The sequence below is a fragment of the Schistocerca cancellata genome, chromosome 6 (assembly GCF_023864275.1).
Source record: "Schistocerca cancellata isolate TAMUIC-IGC-003103 chromosome 6, iqSchCanc2.1, whole genome shotgun sequence".
In the NCBI taxonomy this organism is placed as follows: domain Eukaryota; kingdom Metazoa; phylum Arthropoda; class Insecta; order Orthoptera; family Acrididae; genus Schistocerca; species Schistocerca cancellata.
Window position 1 is genome coordinate 384,738,787 of NC_064631.1, and position 24,395 is coordinate 384,763,181.

At 39.3% G+C, this 24,395-nt stretch overlaps 1 long non-coding RNA gene across 2 annotated transcripts in view; it reads right to left on the minus strand.

Moving 5' to 3' along the window:
- Window positions 1-24,395, minus strand: part of LOC126190926 (uncharacterized) — a 49,668-nt gene that overhangs the window by 8,388 nt on the left and 16,885 nt on the right. The window contains exons 2-5 of one of the 2 annotated variants that reach the window (XR_007538298.1): window positions 24,231-24,369; window positions 23,550-23,661; window positions 18,879-19,075; window positions 11,370-11,506 (exon numbers count right to left, since the gene is read on the minus strand). This is a non-coding gene — a long non-coding RNA (uncharacterized LOC126190926). Of the gene's footprint in view, window positions 1-11,345; window positions 11,507-18,878; window positions 19,076-23,549; window positions 23,662-24,230; window positions 24,370-24,395 lie in introns of both variants that reach the window. The other variant, XR_007538297.1, reaches the window with a different exon arrangement.

Sequence of the window (24,395 nt, forward strand, 5' to 3'; positions counted from 1 at the left end):
CAATACTAGAGTCAGCTGTTGCCTTCTAGATGCACTGCTCCATGTTAGGAGCAATTTTATAGCAGCCTTGACGACGGCAGCAGGCACTTTGGAGACTAGTTGTGGATCTGTAGTACACATCTGTGTGTTATCGTGGTATCTTACAGTACATCATTATATTCCTTCCGCTATAAACAATGTGGTTTAGAATATGAATCAATGTCAACGTACATTTTTGTGGTTCTAGTTAAAATAACGGTTTATTTAGCAACACAAAAGAAAACTACATATGAAGCACTTATATTTTACACAGACATGTTGCAGTGGGAAAGATTTACATAAATATGACTATTTATTCCATTGTGCATCAGCACTAGAGAGTTCATATTTCAGTGCGTCAAGTTAGGGTAACATGCTACTCCTGCCTCAGCGATGATGCGGTGGTATATATCTTAGAAGTGCGTTGCACAAGGAGAATGTGTAGCTCATGGGACTGACTGACGCACTTTGGAGATTCTATTACTGGAGCTAGTTTTCTTCTTGAATTTGCGGTTGGTGATCTTGGATGCATATTCTTTAGCAGGATGGCTGGTTCAAGTCTCCAACTGCAGGAATATTCTGGCTATGGGGCGTTTCATTAACAAAGTGTTCTTCAGAGCGTAAATGTACCAGATGTGGCCCATCGTTGGTACCTTGGAAAGGTTTCACCATTGCATGATGCTTTATGGACAGATATGAACAGGTGATAAGTTCAGGATAGATCAAGGCAGATGTTACTGCATGGCGTAGAACTTTTATTGATGTAACTGACGTCATTCATGTGCCCCTCTGTCTTAAGATGAAAGTTAAAATGTCTCACTCCACTGGCGTCCCATGAAGGAAATCAGTTGGAAGTCTAGTCGTCATGCAGTAAGTCATTTATGCAGTGATGGTATTGTATATAGGAATTAAATAAGCATGAAGGACGATTAAAATTGTTGGAAATTCTGGAACAAGTCATTCGATAGTCGAGCACTTAATGCTGTATTGATGTAGAGATGCTACCACTCGACTTTACCTTTCGATGCCATATTATATCCAGTGGATTTGATATGGTGTGTACCTATGGCCTTCTTGAGGTGTTTGAAGAACTGAAAATCAAAGCGCCGTCCTCCCTCGGTGGTGACGATTTCTGGGACTCGAAAATCGGCAATCCACAATATTAGAAGAGTGCTGACAACACTTCCAGCAGAGATGTCCTTCAGAGGTACTGCCGCTGTCCAGCGAGTAAACGTATCGATCATTAATGAAATATAGGAGAAGCTCTGAGAAGAAGGAAAAGGTCCCACTCAATAGTTGTATGTATTGAAATTTTTGCTTTTAGGCGGTCCTTGTAACAAGCTGATTATCCTTCCTATTGGTATTCCTGCACAAATTAATCAAAGCAGTATGTAGTAATTACTCCACATAGAACTTATCCAGTCAGTAAAAAAAGCATATTTCTGATACTGTTTTACAACGATTAAAGTCTTTGATTATTGCCACTTTCTCGTCAAGTCGTGAAATTATTTGATGTGACACACGAAAACCCAAGAATATCTCTCTCCAAAATGCTCTTCTCATGTTAATGATAAAGTGAACTTGTCCAGCAAATGAAGAGCATATTGTTGCAGTGTGTGTACTTCGTCGGATGCTAAAGGCACGAGAATGTCATCTTAAAACGAATAAAAAGGCAATTCATTCTACACGCCGTTAATAAATCGGTGAAATGTTTGTGTTGCATTCCGGGGACCAAATGATTACTCAAAAGATTCGACAATTCCAAGTGGCGTAATTACAGCAATTTTAGGCACCTCTTCTGTCGCGACAGGAATGTGGTAATAACCTCGAATAAGATTCCTTTCAGAAAATATATTTCTGTTGGAGAGACGGCAGCAGAAATCTTGTGAATGAGATAGTTCATTAGCGGTCTGGTGCTGTGACACCCTTTAAAGATACAAAGTCCTCAAAAAGACGCCAAATTTCATCTTTCTTTGGAACGAGGTGGATATGACTGAACCAGCCGCTTTTATAACGACTATGTGTTTCAAGATTAATCATCCTGATATTCAAGTTTCACTTGTGCTAATTTTTCTGGTAATGTGGGGTCTCGCTTGTGAATGCATTGGATGTTCTGTTGTTGCGATGGTGTGTTGCACATAAACTTCAGGTAAATCCTAATTAGGTTTCACCATGAACTTGTTAGGATATATCTTCAGTCAGCAATTTTCAAACTTAACGTGATGCTAAGTATTCAAATTCTTAGATAAGATGTGTTTTTAAGTCTGTGATACAGGGAGCTGATAATGGTTTGGACATGAAATCCGGAAATAGCTGAAGTGTTTCGCTATTCACTGATCCCAAAATATGACATGTCGTCATTTCATTGCTTGTGCGCACCATAGAGAACTGAAATTCCACTTGCAATAATCATTATCTCAATTTTCCGCCAGAAGAATGGTATTTTCACAGCTAAACCCGAGATTTCTACTCCGGTGTCTTTGATGCTCGGTGTGCTACGAAACCGTATGTTTACATTTAAGCCATAATAGTGGAATGCTGTTTCTGATTTATAAGGGCTCAGCAGTGTGGTTCTGGGAAAACCAAATATTTATTTAGTGCAACAAAAGAAAACTACAATAAATGTGCGTGTGTTTTTGCGGTCATGTTGCGCTGGAAACGATAATCAAGAACATAGTACCAATTACACCATTGTGAATCAATATTTCGAACAGATTTTATATTTCACTACATCAATTGCTGCCACAATATAACTGGTACACCTACAGTATGTCCTCTATAATTGTCAAATAACTAAGCATCTAAAGCGAGTGAATTTTTAACAGTTCTTAAGACATAATACAAGCCCAGCAAACGTATGAGATTTTCTAATAATTTAAATTTTTGTGCTGATATGCTTGTCCAGGTTGTAATGAGCACATGTCATTTAGTATGAGTAAGAATACTAAATAATACCATCTCTGCCATAATGTGAGTTATTAATAATGCTATCGGGTATGAAGGCTGGATTCCCCATGGCCGAAGACTGAGGATTACTCCTCCTGCACTTTCAGTCAGCACGTTGAAGAACATTATTACAATATTTGAAATTTATTTACTTCTTGATGTATCCACTTCCATGAGAAGAAAATTAGCTACTTGGGTTGATATTCCCAGTTTGCATGAAATATATTTTCTCAGTTTCATGATTTAAGACCATAGAGCTACAGTGTGTATCAAACCTTTATTTTGTAGCCAGTTTAATTCTAAAAATTGATCATCTCTGTGTAAAAAGTAGGAAAAGAAATTTAGATATGGACTGAATATCAGACATTACTGTAGCTACTTACTCAAGGACTCGTATTACGTGTCCAGCATTTGTCCTTCTATGCTTTCAGATGATAAATTTGTGTCACAGAATCTCTGCTTAATTTCTTGTCTAAGTAATTGCAGTAGAAATATGAAGCTCTACTAAGGTATCATATGCAAAGGAAACGAAATTGAACATTTATGGAGGTAGAAAACTTCACTGAAGGCAATATTTTCCCCCTGCTGTTAAATTTATTGTACTGCTTACAGTCACTACACTTCTGTATATCTATATCTATCATCCAACACAGTCTCAATTTAAATATCATAAATTAGCCCTCGCAATACGAAAGGTTGTGGCGAGGAGGGAAGGAGGGGTGGTGAGGAACTTAATGCCCACCTCTCGAAAAATTTGTTAACTAGTCAGTTACTTTATATTTTAAAATATAGAAAAAAAGATTTAATTTTTCAAATGAATTCTTCTATGAGATTACATGTATTTTGTACATTTTTCAATTAAACTTAACAAATGTAAGACGCATGAGCAGCTTTCTCTTTCCCCAGTGAATGTTGTATTCAACATTTAGAGGTTCAGGGCCTTATTTACATACCAAAACCTCTTTAAAATATATGTTGAGAGTACAAGTCACCAATGAATTAAATCTGCGTTTTTTTGAACGCTTTTCTTTCTGGTGGTCATGAAGTCGGTAATACATGTTACTGCAAGTGCATTAATATTGCTAAGTGTGTGCTAAAAGGAATTTTTCAGGTTCTGGATCTTATTTATACGTTAGTACCTCTTTCAAATGTATGTTGTTAATATGTTAACACAATTCAAGAACATTAATGCATTTTATCGTTTTTCAATTTTTTCCGTCTTTGTAAGTCAGGTTGTGAAAAATGCTTTGGTACTTGCAGGGATCAATTCTCTGTTAATTTCGCATACCTACTTCATGACTTACACTCCACGATTGTGCTGATGTTTTTCTAGAAAAACGAATCCTAATTCATTAATAAATTACAACTCACTAGAGAATTTCTGCTCAAACGGTACTGCTGTTGACATTCTTCATTGTGTTTTAATAGCAGCATTTGCTATATCCAGTAAACCATTCTACACTCATAAAGCAATTATAACGCAATTTTATTTACCAAATATTTAAGCCAAAGCATGAACTCAGTATATGTTACTCATTGTGAACCCAAAACAATATCAGATTAGTTAATATAGAGTTGCAAGCGCTACTTAGACTACCAAGTGAATTCATCTGTATAAGTGTATTACTGAGTCAGACTGGATTTCAAAAGCCTTTTTCTGCCCACATCTAACTGTCCTTCCACACTTTACTGACAATTTTTGACAAGTTATAACCTATGTTGCAAGCAATTGGTGCTATTAAATGTTAATAGTAATTTATAGGAAGACAGGGAGGCCTACAAGACGGCAAAAAGAGATGACAAAAAGAGATGGCAAAAAGAGAAGTGGCAAAAGCAAAGGCTGAGCAATAGAAGAGAGGCATGAAGAGCTGGAAAGAAGAAAGGACGGCAGGAAACTCCTATGGATTGCTAAAGCAAGAGATAAGGCGACGAAGGATGCAACATCAATGAGAAAGACAAAGGATGAAGCAGGTGTAGTATTATACGACCTTGAGAAAATCCTGAATAGGTGGTGGGAGTGCTTTGAAAGGCTATTGATTGAGGAAAATGTATGAGAGAAGTACAAGGATGGAGATATAAATGAATGACCCAAACTATAAGTAGGGAAGAAGTCGAACACGTTAAGAAGAAAATGAAAAATGGGAAGGCCGTACGGTCAGACCGAATCCCAATAGAAGCATGGAAAAGTCGGGGAGAACAGGGACCTGATATTCTCTGGGATCTAATGCAGAAGATCTGGAAAGGAGAAAGAACGACGCATATGTGGAGAAGCAGTATGCTGGTCCCCATATATATGGGGAAAGGGCAGTTACAAAGGGATAAAACTGATGTTCTACACAATGAAGTTCTGGGAAAGAATAATTGAGAAAAGGTTGCATCTAGAAACTAAGTATGTGAAGAACAGTATGGATTTATGTCGGCAAGAGGAACAACTGGCGCAATATTTGCACTAAAGCAACTGATAGAGAGCCACAGAGAAGTACAAGCCAAACAGCATACAGCCTTTATCGATCTTGAGAAGGCATATGACAGAGTGCTGAGGCAAGAGATATGGAGATGTGTGAGAAGTAAATTCCTTTCAGAAAAATATATCAGGGTAGTAGAAGACATGTATGAAAGTGCAATGACACAAGTCAGGAGCAGTGCAGTCGCAACAAAGGCATTTCCAGTGAGAGTAGCACTACATCAGAGATCTGCTCTCAACCCATACCTCTTTGACCTTGTCATGGATGTACTAGTCAAAGATGTGAGAAAAGAGACACCTTGGAGCATAGTGTTTATCAGTTATGTTGTAATCTGTGAACCCACCCTGGAGGTACTTCAAGAAAAGCTTGAACAGTGGTGAAAAGCTCTAGAGGAAAGAGGAATGAGATTTTGCAGGGTAAAAATAGAGTGTACGTGTACAAATGATGCCAAAGATCTATATATTAAACTGCAAGGAGAACAACTGATGCAGGTCAAGAAATTTAAATATCTAGGCTCTTACATGCAAAGTGATGGAGGACTGGAGGCCGAAATACAACAAAAGATAAATAGTGGATGGATGACCTGGAGGAAACAGAGCGGAGTACTGCGTTATAAGAAGGTTAGCTCCAGAATTAAAGGAAAGCTTTGAGAGTCTGTGGTGAGGGGTGCGATGCTGTATTGCGCAGGAACTTGGCCAATTACAAAAGCCCAAGAGAAAAAGATGGGAGTGACAGAAACGAGTATGTTAAGGTGGATGAGTGGGGTGACACGAAAGGATAGACTAAAGAATGAGTACGTCAGGGGAACAGTGAAACTGGGGCCCATAGGAAGAAGATACAAGAAAAACAGGCTAAGACCTTATGTACATGTGCAGAGAAAAGGGGAGTACTACATGGGGAGAACATTTAAAGACCTAGAAATCGAAGGCTCAAGGAGAAGAGGAAGACCGAAACTGAGGTGGAAAGACAAGGTAGCAGGGGACCTACGGGAGAAAGGATGGCTCAGAGAAGAAGCACTGGATAGGCATTTATGCAAGAGAAGGATTCAGTAAAGCAACGCTGACTCCACATGACGTGGGAAAAGGCTGAGATGATGATGATGATGAGTAGGCCTACTTACATAAAAGCTTCTGAAGATTAATGTGTTGTTCAAATATAAAATAGTATTTTGCTCCTTTCCCTTCAGAAATTCCAAATTGTTGTAGCATACTCTCTGCATTTCGCCTGGATACACTGGTGCTTTAGTAACTATTTCATTACTGCCAGATAAATATAACTTTTTGATGATTTTGCAGAAACTGGTTTTATAGCAGTGGCTTGTCTATCGCTGGAATTACTGTTACTATGTAAATACAGAACAGTCAGTACAGTACAGGAAAATGAAGTTCACTATCAAGTGTACACTGTCATCTTTGAAAGTTCAGCCACATAAACTAAAGGCTACGATTCTATATTTCGTATTTATCACCCACTGTTTTGTTTCAGGTTTTTGAAGTTAATCGTATCTTCTCTAAAACTAATTAACTGACACTTTTTGTCATACTGTATGTAAGCACCTTCAGTGTATGCTAGTACCTACTACATCACATAACCACTTTCGTCTCCTTGTCGTCTAATAGAAAGCATTAGGAGAAAAATGAAAATACATTGCGCAACAAATACAAACAAACTTAAAAGACTTGAACAAATAAAAGTAAAATGGAATATTTTGGGGGAAAGTAACAAAGTTGCATAGAACTAGAGAACTGACACATAGTTGGAAATTAATGTCAGATCAAACTATACACATAACAGAATTATTTTCAGCACTGGAAGCTATGTCACTCATTTACATGCATAGTCACTTCTGTTATGAAACGGTTTTCTATAAAGAAGAAACTAAATTAATTAAAACAACTACTTTCAAGGTAACAGAAAGTTGGTTATAAATAAAAAGGTACCAAGCATTAAGTATATATGGCAGATTTATTTTCATATCATTGGAGCTTGAATCTGCCTTATGATAAACACTGTTTGACAATGTCTTGGAACTGACAGATCTGTCTTCCATGTTGTGTAACCGGAAATACTAGAAATTACACTTACTAATTTTGTACTTCAAATAGCATCAAGTATACAGACATCAAAAATACAGACTACACATCTAATATTCAAATATTTCAGTACAACCAAATAATGAAAATAAATGAAGCAGAGCTAGGAACAGATATTTAATATTAGTTTTGGTAACAGATAAGTAATAAAGTAGCATGACAAAGGAACATTCATTTTTGGGCTTCCTGTTTCTAAAGGCAGATGACAATAAATTTGAAAAGGCAATTTATCGACATTATGAGGAAAAGACATCTGTAGATAAAATAGTGCTTTGAATGAAATTCGTATTTGAAGTTTTTCTTCGATTTTATAGTCTGATTAGAGATTTACTTAGCTGCAGGATGGGATTCTTGTCCTGTTTTTAGGATGTTGTCTGTTGGTTACAGTTTGCCACATTTTTTTCATTGATGTGTGGGTCCAGACTAAATAATGTGATGGGTACTGTCGCTTATTTTACTATCAAAGGTTTAGTATGATTAAATTGAAACAATGAATTTCTGCATCTCATATGAAGTCAGGACACCATATTAAGCTTCAAGAGGACATACGAGACTTGTATATCATTGATGTTGCAAGCCCAAGGACCCCAGCTGTTTACAGTATCACTTCATATTTCGATTTATGTACTCCTTACTACTCCTCTTCTGTGTCTATCTCAATGTGTATCTATTAGGGCGTCTTCAAGTTGAGACTTTTGAAACAGTTATGGTCTTCTGTTAAAATGTGGAAATTCAATGAGAAATGTAAATGATTAGTTCATGAATGTTATTGGAGTTTTTGCAATTGTGTGAAGGAATCAATAATTGGTTTATAAATCGTTGTGTCATAGTGTCTCTTCCAATGGGGTTTCTATGGAGTATGATTATGAGATTCCCCAAACTTAGGTGTTATCGGATATTTGTTGCCTATATGACTGTTCAGATTCTTCTAATCTCATGTTTGTCGTGATCCATAACAGCTGACTTCCTATATCAGATTTATTCATACATGTTACTAGTTACAGCATATGTTCTTGCTTTGGAAATTTATCTTATACCTTTTATACCTCACTAAATTGTGTTTAATAAACTTATACTGTACATTTCCTGTGTCCAGATATTCCACTGTCTCTCTCTTAACTCTGGGTTCATATACTTATACCGCAGTTTGTACAAGGGCTACACTACACATGTCTATACGTGTGTGTGTGTGTGTGTGTGTGTGTGTGTGTGTGTGTGTGTGTGTGTGTGTGTGTGTATCTTCTGTAAGAACTATGCTGCAATTTACATAATCCATCACTGATTCAGTTTTCAGTTTAACGCTGGCAAAGACGACTTCGCCATGGTAAGTTATTGCTTTCTGCACACAACCTCTAAACATGCAGTTTATCTGGCAACAGACGACAAACACCTTATTACTGCACAAATTGAGCATGTTAGGCCTAATTTGAACGCACGTTTGTGCAAAAAAGTGTAAGATTTGGAGTCAATATTGTAATTCAAAAGTCAACTCTGTTGCTTCCGAGCATCCGAGCAATTCGTAACATTTTGCCCAGGTTTTAACATCTACATCTCTGAAATCTTAGACCTGGGGTTAGATTGCTTTACTACTGCGCCATACTCGGTGTCTGGGGCTAGGTTCACAGCCTTGCACGAACAATGATATAATGTTTCAGAGGGAGTGACACTCTTAGATACTTTTGCATTGTATTACCTAAACTTGACTATTTAATTTACACAACTCTTATTCAAGTAAAATACTTGTACACGCTAAAGGTGCATAAAACAGATGTTTAGGTAATGGATGCAATTGTGTCACTATGATAATTTCATGTTTTTTTGTGTTGTAATAACAAGAGTTAAGTTTTAGCAACTCCAAACCGTTACACATTACCCTGAAGACTTTAGGAATAATCACCATACCCTTTGTACAGAAAGGTGGACCATATTGATTCTTGAACTTAAATGTATATCAAGTTTTGCATAAAATGATAGAACCAAAAGACGAGACTCGCATCTGAGAGGAAACAAAACAATAAATATCTACACTAAAGTAAATACAAAGAGGAAATATACCTACAAGTGCACATTTAATGAATAACCTCAGATAACTGTGTTATTATACATATGAAAATAAAATCAATTTCTGTCCATTTTAAATAACACAATACCTACATGTTCAAGAAGCAACAGTTGTAGAGAGGTAACACTCATTTAACATCTGAAAAAATTCAAAAATTTGGGTAATGCGCAATCTTTTTTCACCTGCGCTTAAGAGTACGCAAAACAAATACAAAAAGTACGCATTTAGGAAACGTTACAAGTGAACTAAATACTATCCTTACATAAAGACCATTGTTCGTCCCATACTTAACGAACTGGATCCAGTCCTCTAAAATTGGCTCCTTACACTCCTCTTCATATCATGGACACAAAATAGGCAACCTATCTGCTGTCCCTTTAGGAGAAGTAGTAGTATTCGCTCTCGAAAAGGATGCCTCCCCACGTTGATTTTATCTTTGCCCCAGCAGGTATTTGGTATTATCTGTTGGCATTTCTCTCCAAAATACATCAATTACTTGAAAAGGATGTCAGGAGCTCTAATAGGGAGTCTTGTCGCCTCCTCTTTATTGTTTATTTAGCCTTCGATAAACTCAGGATTTCTGCACTCATCACTGTTGTTCTGTGTTCTCACTTCCCACACATGGAGATTTTCTACCTGGATCACCATTGAAAGTCCTCTTACAATCGGCCACTGGGCCTCTCACCTTCATCTGCGTGTGCAGTTTTCAGTGGTTCAAAGGAACCATGATCTACGGGCTGAAGTTTAGGACTGTTGGCGGGTTGTGCTGCGGATATCAAAGTTTCATGCTGATCCGTTTGAAAACTGAAATGTGGTATATGCTTGTAGGGTATCAAGTGGACTGGGTCATTCTCAGTTGGTTTCCTATTTTTGGAGGAGCGCTTTAGACGAACGGATCATAGCTTGTGAAATCATTGTCTGAGGCCATCGGGACAGAAGTTCTGTGAGTATCTTTGAAGACCTCAGGCTTCATCCTCATTCATGGGAACATTATGGTTGGTTCTTTGAAAAAATGGAAAGGTTGTATTACTCAAACAACTGAGACACTTTCTCCTCTTTTTGGTGACACAAACTTCACAACCAAAACATTACCATTTGGGCTTACGAACTTCGCGATCTTGTTTGGAATAAAAATTATTATATCTATTGTAGAATCTAGGATCCATGTATTTCTAGTTAGTTTTCCAAAGGTAACTGCAAGTGTTAATGCTAAATGTCCTGTTCTGGTGAAAATGTACGGAAATAGTCCAATTAATGTCCGAGTGACTTTTGTACATCGCCCTAAAAGAAAACGCAGCCCATATTAGGAATGGTCAAGCATATTTATTTTTATATTGGACGTTTAGCAGGACAGCGCCAAGAAAACATCCTTCATGTATACACCTTTCGTTTGCTTTCTCCATCTGCGTTCTTTGTTTAGCCTCATTGAGCAGCACGTTGTTTGAGCGCTCTTTTCTGCGTTAACAATTATTACAAGCTAAGTCAACAGACAGTAGCACCCATCACATTTGTAAAATATGGGGATGCAGCATGGTAGACTAAAGCCAACCTTTCACAATGCATTGAAGAATTTAAGACTGTTGCTCGTGTATTCTGTGAATAAGTTTTACAATAGAGTAGCAGAATTATATGAAAGCAATGTCAACAGACTGCAGCACTCATCAATTTTCCAAATGTTGTGATTCAGTATGGTAGACCGAAAGGCAACCTTTCTTGACACTGTTAAAACTTAAAGTTGTAGAAAGAATTATGTATACCTACCTCCTCATATTGAGTAAAACGTACCATGGTGGCTAAGAGAGGGAAGACGGAGCTGAATCAGGACACTTTACTGGGAGACTGTTTCGTACACCAGTCAGATGCACTCTTTTTAGCCAGTTTTCTGTTCTTGTCCATGCAAAGCGTTGGTTGTTTCTTCATTTCTGCCTCAGAAATAAGACACAATAATTATCAAACGAAAAACGATTCATAAGTCACATATTTCGCTCTCATTTTAAGTGCAATGAATCTAAATAGCGCTATGATGCATATTAAAACGTTAGCAACGATGTTTTATGACCGCAAGGTAATATTTAAAGTATTATTAATTCTGATTTAAAATCTGGTTTTGGATTTTCTGTACCAAGACAGATATTTATTTTAATCACATCTGACGTTTTAGGTGAAATCAAATTGTTTCTTTAACAGGCGTTTCTTTAACTTTAACTGAAAATAAATTATTTATTTTTTAATCTTGTTCAGAATCACGTTAAACACTGCTTTAGACAGTGGTACATGTTCACTTAAAAACACTGGTAATGGTTACAAAAGAGCAATTTAATTTTCCTTTGCTGGTTTCGCTGTATCAAGTTCATTCAGAAATGGGGCGAAACTTCTCTTCCTTGATTGTCTCTCTACTAGTGCCACGTGTATTTATCAGTGACCTAGTTTCTACTAGTTATTTCCTAACAACAAAGTTTGCAGGGAAACAATCAGTATGCCGGTGTAGAAAAAGAAGCTTCACAGTCATGTAACAGTCTAATTTCATTATACTGACTGGTTTGTTATAACCATGTTTTTATAATTTGGATGTTTGTAGTTGCCCACGTAATTGACCATTACTGCTTAACAGAAACCCAAGCTTTCTTCCCACTATATTCATTGTACTTTCAAACAAATTATCCTTCAATAACTTTCGAATCTGCTCTGCGTGCAACCACTCTCCCCCCCCCCCCCCTCAACGATCCATCCTTTCACTTTATCAAAAGATACTTTTGGAAATAGTATTACAAAGTCCAGGAAACAATTACCATATTTGGAAGTACTTTAGTAGACTGTTTCATTAATCCCAGCTTGATGTGAAGAGGAGTTAACAATATCACATTTCGTAAGCCCAGTTGGAGAGTTTTCCTTTTGGGCCAGTTGGTTACCTTCCAATGCTTGTATTTAGCTCTGCTATTCCACTCACACTTAATAAAACATGGCTATTACTGATCAACCATATTGTTGACCATGTAGCTTGTCAAAAGACTTTCAAATCACTACATACTGTCTAAAAATGTTATTTAGCACATGTTTGAAATTTTCATACGTCTCTTTACGGTGTATCAAATAGTCAACAGGTACTAAGCCAAACAAATTTCTGTTATGGGTAAGTACATGTGTCCTCGGAGTCTATCGTGGCGGTATGATTGCATAAAATCTTCTCGACATTGAAGCAATTGCAATAACATTCTATGGAACAGAACATTTTTAGGCTACGTTTTGACGAGTCTATAGCCTACCTCCTCTGACTTGGGTTGTAAGTGACGTCAAAGAGTTTCAGTAAACCCTCAATATCGCTGCAAAAATCATACACCCTTCTTTTCTTAAAGGATTACGTAAGTTCCTTTTTTCTGTTCCGGTACCAAGAAAATGAAAATGATACTCCGGGTAGTAGAAGATGGTTTGCTTTCACCCCTAACCCAGGCAATTTGGTGGCCTCTTTTGTCAGATTAAATTCAAGATTGAACACTTTAGATAGTTTTGCTGCGATAATTCTGATGCAGGATTTTGTTTCATCTTGTCACAGTCATCTGCTAAGCTGTTCTCCGTTATAAATCTTGAAAAGTGATATGTGGAATTAGAACAGGGAAAGATTTGTTTCTTTCTTCATTAAGTGTAGCAGGTCGTAAGGTCGAAGAAACGTTCGAATATTTTATATTCTTTATATTTATTTCCTTTTTACCTTTAATGTTAACCATACGAAAATAATAATCGTATACAAGATTTTGCGGCTTTCTCCGAACCAGGGTAACCGAAAAAGTCGTTCGTTTCCTCTTCTCATTACTTCACAGTCAGAGTCCTTCGACAGACGCTGTACGTCTTAACCTGCGCAGTGTCCAGTTTTTGATTTGGTCACTAAGTCTTACACCAAAGCATTATTAGTGCACATTTTACACGAATCTAGTAGTGGCTTGTCTTTTCTTAGCAATTTCGTAGCTACTATACGCATGACAAAATACAGTTGGGCTATTCAAATACTTGTGGTAACTCAGTTCTAACATACTGCAAGACGATATTTAACAGCAAAAATTTAACCTCACACAACTACGTCATGTCAAAAATGAACCAAACCTTCCTGCATAGCAACCAGTTTGGGGTGAGAAGTGTGACCTCCAATTTAATCTAACTACAATGAAAGTCCTTACCTATAGTAAAATTTTTCTATATGGAACTTAGGTTTAAATGTAAAGTGGGTTTATTTGATTTGAGAAGAGAACTTGATCTGACAGAAAGAAAATAGTGACAGATTTGAAATCAGCATAAATCGAATTTCAGGAACAGCGAAAATTATGCAAACATTAAATATCATGTTGCATAGCGTAATTGCCAAATTTAGTATGGTTAACTTTCCATCATTTGCAAAACAAGGTTAACGCCAGAAATAAAATTGAATTTCTAACTTTCTAATTATTGTTTTCTTATATTTATTATCATTACTAGCGTTACACTGTTCAGAGAATAAATGTCACTCTCAAAATATCTTACCTTGCAGGTAAGACACATTCTGTCCTGTCATGATAGATTATCCTATCAACTGTGGACAAAAATGACTTACACTTTCGTTTCTATGTTTTACTTTACTCTAATTCGTGATAACTGTCAGCTACAAGATTCACTTGTTTTACTACAGACTATTCTTTAGCGTCCGGTGATAAAATTGGTGGCAGCAGTGATCTGGAGATACCGGTGCCCATGGTCCTCCGGAGCGAACGTAGCACACGCCGTAGCGAACCTAGTGCAGGGTCAGTCCCAAAGAGAGCTAGATGTACCCAGGGAGAGGGCCAATTAAAATCTCCAGCACAACTGTAAAGCAGGATTCTGCCAGTTCAAGCCAGTTGGTTGCCTCTAGCCAAGCTGCGACAGTACGGGGATGAAATAAAATGTTTATGTTGGGCTGTAAATTACAGTCTGTTGGATTCTTTCCCCGCGCAGGTTTGTAACTGTAATGATGCAATAAAATTGCTTCTGATGCTGTTACCCAGGAAGACAATTCCACCACTATGTGCCACTGTGATACCATGGTGACTGTTCATTCTTTGGGTTAAGTTGCAACCAAAGTTTTGAGTCGATTAAGTATTGATAAAGGTAATTCCAGCGGCAGCGATGGGAGAATCTCTGTTCTCTAAACTGGCACTTTGGTAAATTGATTGTCACGGTATACTGATAACAGTTACATGAATGTAAGCAGAAGAAATTTCGAGAAATGGAACGCCATGAGGTCTGTAACCTAAGAAACGTATGAAAACATATTTACTGCAACAGTTTCTCCATTCCATCGACTTACATGTCCGTCGAACTACAGCAGTGACTTTGAGATAAATGTTAACCGATCTACGTTTCGATAATGTAACAGATCTGTGTCATTTATATGAAAGATCAGAAACGCTGTACACCTTTATCTTCAGCACATCATCTTTGTTGCTATGTTTATATAATATCATTGACTGTCTTGTTGTTATTATGTAAATAAATATTCAATTAAGTGATGGGTTGTACTTCTTCATTTTCTGAACTCGGCGGTGACATTTTCTGGTGCCGAAAAACGGGAACTGGGAACTCGCGGGCTGTTATTGGACGGTACACTCCCCCCTTCTTGTCACTGACGGAAGACGGAGCTGCTACAACATTGGAAATGTATGATGCGACTGCGCGCTGTAGATTAGGACTGACACTGCCCACTGCACTTGCGGTTGAGGGGAAAATAATCACGATCTACTGAACCTGCTGCTGCCATTATTTAAGCTTTAGAAAGTGCATTATCCAGCCGAAAAAGGTCATATCGTTGTGCGTGTTTAATGTAAAATTTGTCGTCAATTTTCGCACACGGTAGCCTCTGGCGTCTCTCGACATAGCAATTTGCTTCACGTCGTCAGTCTTTGCTAAGGTCAAACAGTTGAAACGTTTTGACAGCGCGCATAGCGTATTGTTTGGAAGCTAAGAACAAGTATATCTCTTTAAGGGTTTCAAGGTTTTAGAAGATTACTATCTCGTCCCAGAAGTCGGGTCACGCGTCTAGTATCCGTGGTTGCGGAGTTGTCAGATGAAACACCAGTACATTACATTAAATACCGCAGGGAAAGCTAGGAAGAAAAGCTATCACTTCTCTCAAAGCTTGACGAAGCTGTACACAATCATCTCTCGGACGAGGAGTGCAACACCGACTTCGTTGTTTCCGACGAGTATCTCGTCAAGGCGAAACACATTCAATTTTCAAAAATACAGAATTGCCTGTGGTTCATATCGCTGCGTCAGTTAATCTGCCGTCTCCTAATCTCGAACCATTCTCTTGAGAAATTAAGACATGGCCCATATTTGGGGAACAATTTGAAAGCTGTGTCGATAGAATACTTCCGTGCCTATTGGTAATAAACACGTACTCCTAAGAGAAAATCTCGTGAGTGAGCCCAAACAGGTGGCCAATGGCAAACCAGTGACTGCTTCTGCTTACGAAGACACAAAGCGAATTCTTCAGGCAAGGTACGGAGACCGCAACCGCAAAGCCAGGCCGAAACAGACTACTTAGACTTCAGATAACTGCGACCCATTGCAGTTGAATCTTCTGAAATTCATAATGTGGCATTCATAGGATGCAACAAAGACAGCGAAACTCTGAAATCCTGGGGTGAGTATATAAATGCCTATGTCAAAGTTTCCACCAAAAAGGCTTACGCACTTTTCTCGCAGACATTTACCAGCGTTGGATAATCCGCGTGAACAGGAAGAAACTGTCGGAAGGAGATGTACTATGCTTAAAGGAATATTTTGGGGAAGAATTCAACTGTGCACTCACTGCTCATAATAAATACCTAAGGACACGCCATTCACTAACACATCTGGTCATTAAGGCACATTAACTCCTGCCGCACGCCACTCTCAGCGTTAACTCCAATCAAGGTCATTCGTAACACAAGACCACACGTATCGTGAAGACTCTGCAGTTTTAGCCAACATAGCGTAGTTGGGCACAAGACTGTAAGAATTAAAGAACGTTCCAGAGCACCTGACGATCCTAAGCTGGAGAATTCCCTGTTATCTTTGTCTCAGTCAAGACCACACTATAGCGACGGTTCGAAGAAAGGAATGACCGCCTACTCTTATTCCAAAGAGCCGTTGCTGACAAATTTGTGATGAGTCAAACCAATCAAAGCCATCCCGCAAACAACATCTACATCTATATCTACATGATTATTCTGCAATTCACATTTAAGAGCTTGGCTGAAGGTTCATCGAACCTCTCTACCATTCCACTTCCGAACAGCGCGCGGGAAAAACGAACACCTAAACCTTTCTGTTCGAGCTCTGATTTCTCTTATTTGATTTTGATGATCATTCCTACCTATGTATGTTGGACTCAACAAAATATTTTCGCATTCGGAAGAGAAAGTTGGTGACTGAAATTTCGTAAATAGATCTCGCTGCGACGAAAAATGTCTTTGCTTTAATGACTTCCATCCCAACTCGCGTATCATATCTGCCACACTCTCTCCCCTATTACGTGATAATACAAAACGAGCTGCCCTTTTTTGCACCCTTTCGATGTACTCCGTCAATCGCACCTGGTAAGGATCCCACACCGCGCAGCAATATTCTAACAGGGGACGAACGAGTGTAGTGTAACTTGTCTCTTTAGTGGACTTGTTGCATCTTCTACGTGTCCTGCCAATGAAACGCAATCTTTGGCTCGCCTTCCCCACAATATTATCTATGTGGTCTTTCCAACTGAAGTTGTTCGTAATTTTAACACCCAGGTACTTAGTTGAATTGGCAGCCTTGAGAATTGTACTATTTATCGAGTAATCGAATGCCAACGGATTTCTTTTGGAACTAATGTGGATCACCCCAAACTTTTCGTTATTTAGCGGCAACTGCCACCTGCCCCACCATACAGCAATCTTTTCTAAATCGCTTTTCAACTGATACTGGTCCTCGGATGACCTTACTAGACGGTAAATTTCAGCATCATCTGCGAACAACCTAAGAGAACTGCTCAGATTGTCACCCAGGTCATTTATATAGATCAGGAACAGCAGAGGTCCCAGGACGCTTCCCTGGGGAACACCTGATATCACTTCAATTTTACCCGATGATTTGCCGTCTATTACTACGTACTGCGACCTTCCTGACAGGAAATCACGAATCCAGTCGCACAACTGAGACGATACCCCATAGGCCCGCAGCTTGATTAGAGGTCGCTTGTGAGGAACGGTGTCAAAAGCTTTCCGAAAATCCAGAAATACGGAATCAACCTGAGATCCCCTGTCGATAGCGGCCATTACTTCGTGCGAATAAAGATCTAGCTGCGTTGCACAAGAACGATGTTTTCTGAAACCATGCTGATTACGTATCAATAGATCGTTCCCTTCGAGTTGATTCATAATGTTTGAATACAATATATCCACCAAAACCCTACTGCAAACTGGCGTCAATGATACAGGTCTGTAGTTCGATGGATTACTCCTACTACCCGTCTTAAATACTGGTGCGACGTGCGAAATTTTTCAATCTGTAAGTACAGATCTATCGGTGAGCGAGCGGTTGTATATAATTGCTAAGTAGGGAGCTATTGTATCAGCGTAATCAGAAAGGAACCTAATCGGTATACAATCTGGACCTGAAGATATGCCCGTATCAAGCGATTTGTCTCAAAGTTTCCGTTAATGAATCGGTGGGTAGAGTAGTCACGGGACGCTCAAGTTTCAAGCTTCACATGGGATTCGTTTTTGTGATAAGTCTCACAGGATAAAGCCAAATCCCGTGTTTTGTTTTGTTTTCCAGGTAGCCATTATACTGTACATTCATTTGCCGAAACATGACTGACAATCTAAGCCTGTAGTTTACCGATGTTCAGCCTCTGTCAGTAGATGCATTCGAATCTTCTTTGACTTCCATGCCTTGCAGATTTGTGCTTTCGAGCTAAGCAGCGCTTTGAATAATGGCTCCTGTTACGCTCCATGCATTCGAGCAATTATATAGCTTCACGAAACATCCGGCTGTGCCTAAAGATGTCAAGATAAAACAACATTTCAAACTTAAAATATCGGTAACATGAAAGGATCTCCATATTCTCATATCACAATTCAGTTTGATTAATATCCGTGACGATCAGTTGCATGGAAGGATAATTGATTATAGTCATCTTATTTGTACAGATTACATCCAGTAGTAAAGTTGAAATATGCAAATAGTGCAGCAGACAAAATATGTCATAACGTATGATGTAGGATCTCCAAAAGTAATAAAGTGAAATGTTTATATAGAGATATAACTTACCATGTGCATTGGTTACCTAAGAGCAAGAAGTTGAATCCATATGCAGGTAAAGCCAGATTAAATTAAATTTCGTGTAGTTATGCATCAAACATATAGATACTTCTGGCAACAAGGCAGCGGTAACGCCTTGTCTCACAGAGGTGGGATTCTGATAATAATTAACAGCTAAAGACCTCGAAGCTGAAGACATGTTGAGTCTAAGAAAAGGAAGGTAAGAGATTAAGATTCTCCAGGATTAGCTTAAAATCCATCTAGTACTTTTACTGTTTAAAAAAGCATTACATTGGGATAATTGTACCAAGCTCCTAAAACTATGAAGAATTTGAAAATTCAGTTTCGTCCTTATAACCAGTTTTCTGAGTTTATTAATGTTTTACCTAAACTTTTGTTTTACTGATTTTTAGTACATAAACTTTTCAAGTTATGCTGTTGTTAACAAGATACTTACAAGAAACAGCTTTCAATATCTCTACTGAAATAATAATTTATGAAACTAAGATTCTAATTTTTGTAGGTAATAGGCAGCGTCTCTACTATTGTTCTTCAACTATTCGCTGAAATAATGTGTTACTCATATGTCTGCTGTATATAGTGTAAGTCATTGCATTTTATCAGTGGGATATAAAACAAGATCAACAGGGAAACTGAGGTGTGTTCAAATATAATGTGAGAATCAAATTGAAAGAAGGAGGGATAACCGAAATCGGAAGAAATTTCAAGTTCCTGCAATGAAGAAAAGTCTAATTACGTTAAAATTACAATCATAATGTAATTAATGAAACAGGTCACGTTTAACTTTGAAAAATTACAAGGCAATCTTGTGGAAAATTGCAACCAGTAATCTGTTTGTAGTAAGTTATCAATCATGGTGAACGTAACATGCAAGGAACATGGCTTAAAAATGTGTGTCAAAGAAAACTGCAATAGTAACTTCCAAAACTATATTCTGAGAAGCTCTGTAAACAGAGAAGATTTACTTCCGTAACGTTTCTCTGCAGTTTCCTGATGTTTCGATTTGCATTACCCAGCAATACATGTGAATTATATACTGTAATAATTTGTAAATCACAGTGTCCTTCCTCTCATGAAAATTCAGTAATTACTGAATTGGCTTGTTTGACAGTCATAATGATAGCCAAAATCATACTGAAAACAGATTTGATTTTTCCATACATAAAACTATAATATGAAAATGTAGCATAGACGTCTCACCACATAATGAGAAATAATTTTATCAAGTCGCTTTTTCCGTGACCTATATCAGTGGTTTTTGTGCCTTGTAAGTTCAACACACTGATATAACAAGCACGATTGCAACAGAACCTGCCACAGGTAGGTGAGAGTGTTAATGAACATAGTCTTCATTGTGTAAGTACTCAGCCCTTTGTATATTAAATGATTTTCATCTCAATACCACGAAGAAGTCATGGCACCTGGAATGACATCCCATAACGCAGTATGAGGTCCACTGTTCGATCAAGAGACAGGGCCGCCTGCCCTGAGTCACAAGGGAGCCGCGTCCTTGCTGAAGGAAGTTCGTAGTCCTCGTCAGCTGTGGTGACACACTGCCATTACAGCTGTAGCCGGAGACATCACTGACAGTGGCATTCAGTGTCAAATGACCCTTGGATTCTGGGCCTCAGCAGTAATACACTCCTGGAAATGGAAAAAAGAACACATTGACACCGGTGTGTCAGACCCACCATACTTGCTCCGGACACTGCGAGAGGGCTGTACAAGCAATGATCACACGCACGGCACAGCGGACACACCAGGAACCGCGGTGTTGGCCGTCGAATGGCGCTAGCTGCGCTGCATTTGTGCACCGCCGCCGTCAGTGTCAGCCAGTTTTCCGTGGCATACGGAGCTCCATCGCAGTCTTTAACACTGGTAGCATGCCGCGACAGCGTGGACATGGACCGTATGTGCAGTTAACGGACTTTGAGCGAGGGCGTATAGTGGGCATGCTGGAGGCCGGATGGACGTACCGCCGAATTGCTCAACACGTGGGGCGTGAGGTCTCCACAGTACATCGATGTTGTTGCCAGTGGTCGGCGGAAGGTGCACGTGCCCGTCGACCTGGGACCGGACCGCAGCGAAGCACGGATGCACGCCAAGACCGTAGGATCCTACGCAGTGCCGTAGGGGACCGCACCGCCACTTCCCAGCAAATTAGGGACACTGTTGCTCCTGGGGTATCGGCGAGGACCATTCGCAACCGTCTCCATGAAGCTGGGCTACGGTCCCGCACACCGTTAGGCCGTCTTCCGCTCACGCCCAACATCGTGCAGCCCGCCTCCAGTGGTGTCGCGACAGGCGTGAATGGAGGGACGAATGGAGACGTGTCGTCTTCAGCGATGAGAGTCGCTTCTGCCTTGGTGCCAATGATGGTCGTATGCGTGTTTGGCGCCGTGCAGGTGAGCGCCACAATCAGGACTGCATACGACCGAGGCACACAGGGCCAACACCCGGCATCATGGTGTGGGGAGCGATCTCCTACACTGGCCGTACACCACTGGTGATCGTCGAGGGGACACTGAATAGTGCACGGTACATCCAAACCGTCATCGAACCCATCGTTCTACCATTCCTAGACCGGCAAGGGAACTTGCTGTTCCAACAGGACAATGCACGTCCGCATGTATCCCGTGCCACCCAACGTGCTCTAGAAGGTGTAAGTCAACTACCCTGGCCAGCAAGATCTCCGGATCTGTCCCCCATTGAGCATGTTTGGGACTGGATGAAGCGTCGTCTCACGCGGTCTGCACGCCCAGCACGAACGCTGGTCCAACTGAGGCGCCAGGTGGAAATGGCATGGCAAGCCGTTCCACAGGACTACATCCAGCATCTCTACGATCGTCTCCATGGGAGAATAGCAGCCTGCATTGCTGCGAAAGGTACTAGTGCCGACATTGTGCATGCTCTGTTGCCTGTGACTATGTGCCTGTGGTTCTGTCAGTGTGATCATGTGATGTATCTGACCCCAGGAATGTGTCAATAAAGTTTCCCCTTCCTGGGACAATGAATTCACGGTGTTCTTATTTCAATTTCCAGGAGTGTATATCAGGAACATGTTGGTGGAGGCATCCCGTGTCCTCTCGTTGAAGACAACAGATATCTGACACTGCTGATGCATGGCAGCACTTAAATGCCGCTTCAGCGATGTTTCCAGATGTGACTGTGATGGCAGCACTGTGACGCAGCTGATGATTGGACTACCTCCAGTGAGCTGGCGGCCCTCTGCTCCTATGGTGGCTCTCTTATGCCATATTCCCTGTCCCATGGATGAGTAGTGGATCCCGTACTGCATTCTGGGATGTCGCTCCACATGTCACAGGCCCTTGGTGTAGGCTTTGCTACTGAGACAGGAATATATTAGTACATGAATGGCTGTGTACTTATAACCTCCAGAATATCTTCGTACAGAGCTTAAGGCACGTACTCTAAACACTTCCATGGTAGCAAGTGAGGAAAGGCTTCGGTCCTTCCGCTAGTGTGTTGCAGTGTCAGCTGTTGCTATACCGCGCCCAGCTGGCTCCGCTTCGAAACGTCAGTTAACCATGTCCTACACTGCAATGCATTGCACTCTCACCTAATAATGGCTGGCTATGTTGCAACTCATTTCTGCTCTGACGAATTTTAAAATTAGTAAATCTGCTGTGTACACTAAATTCACCACTGAGACTTGAAGGTGTGCCTGTTTCGTGATCAATTCTGATCCACTTTAATTCACTTAAACACAAATATTTTTCAAATATCTGCAACTCTGGAACATCTATCGGCTGGAATGTTGCCTCCTTGAGAAAGGTATCGAATATCTGTGGTGATGTGACTGACAAATTCCAAATAACACAGCTGCCTAGGTATTGGTTCTCTGGGCGCTGTTTAAAGACAGATGTTAACGGCTTGAGATCTGTCAATATTTAGAATTCCCTGTCTCTCCGGAGACGTCGAAAATCTGTGACTACCGAGTATGTTAGCAACATATTAAAAGGTCTTCATAATTTACTGTATCAGTTACAGCCACAGTCTAACAAGGGATGCTTCCCATTCCGAACATTAGGCAAACAGCAGTTGTACATACAGTACCTTATCTAGAATTACGGACCTACTCAGCAAGCACAGTGAGTGAACTTTTAACAGGTCCCTAGATATATCAGAAGCCCCTCAGATGGATGAGTTGTACCACATATGGAAAGGAACATTGAATCATTTCGTACTGATAGGTTTATCCATGATGTAATGTGAACATGTCATTTATTACGAATAACTACTCTAAATAATTACATCCTTGCCATAATGCGGGTTATTCCTAATGCTACCACAGTTTTAGAGGATGGATTTCCCATGGCTAAGGATAGAGGATTAATCCTCCTGCACTTTCTATCACTATACTAAAGAACACTATGACACAATTTGAATTTTATTTACTGCATGATGTGTCCACTTCCATGAAGTGAGGGAGAATAGTTGATGGGATTGATGTTCACAATTATATATGGAAAATCCTAATACATTTTCGGAATTTCTTGGTTTCAAACCACAGAGCTGTAGAGCAAACCTATATTTTACACTAAGTCCAATCATGTACAAAAATACATAGACACAGACACACACACACACTATATATATATATATATGCTGAACAATCTGATGTAACACTGTATTTACCCAAAGACTGACAGTTCATGTGCTTCATTCTCCATTTATACTTTCAGATGAGAAATTTCGTACGTGTGGTGTCACAGAATCTCTAGTTATATTCTCGTCTACGGCAACATTCCTATAAAGATGACATTTCTGTTAAAAAACATATACAAGAACAGGAAAGGTAAGGCAATGTCAATTTATGTCTGCCATCAAATGTATAAAACTGTATGATTACTCTCTATAAAAATATTTCAACTTTTGCCATGACTGTGCTGACGCATTTCTATAAACACGAATCAACATTCGTTATTAAATTATTACTGATCTGAAAATTTGTACTAAAACGTAATACATTTAAATTACGCTGTTGTCATTCCTCACTGTATTGGAACAGCGGTATTTGCGAAATCTAGTAAATAAACCCACACCAATAAAGCAAATAGATCATAATTTTATTTACGATTTAATTAGCTCAAAACATCATCTGAGTATCTTCAACTCATTGTGGAATCGAAACAATGACAGATTTATTATCTTAGTCTGTTATATGAATTCATGTACATTAGTATATGCAACAGATTTTCAAAAACTCTCACTGTTCACATCTTACAATCGTCCAAGTGCACTTTGATATGCAGTGTACAGTTATTGAAAAGTTATAATTGATATGACAAATTACAGGCAAACATTAATTATACTTACATAAGTGCTTCTTAACGATTAATACGGTGACAAAAATTGTCTAGCATTTTGCACATTAACCTTCAGAAATTCCATGTTGCTGTAGCATGCTAAACTCGTTTAGTCTGGATTCGCTGGTGCTTCAGAAAAAATTTCGTTCCTGCAAAATGATTATAATTTTAATTA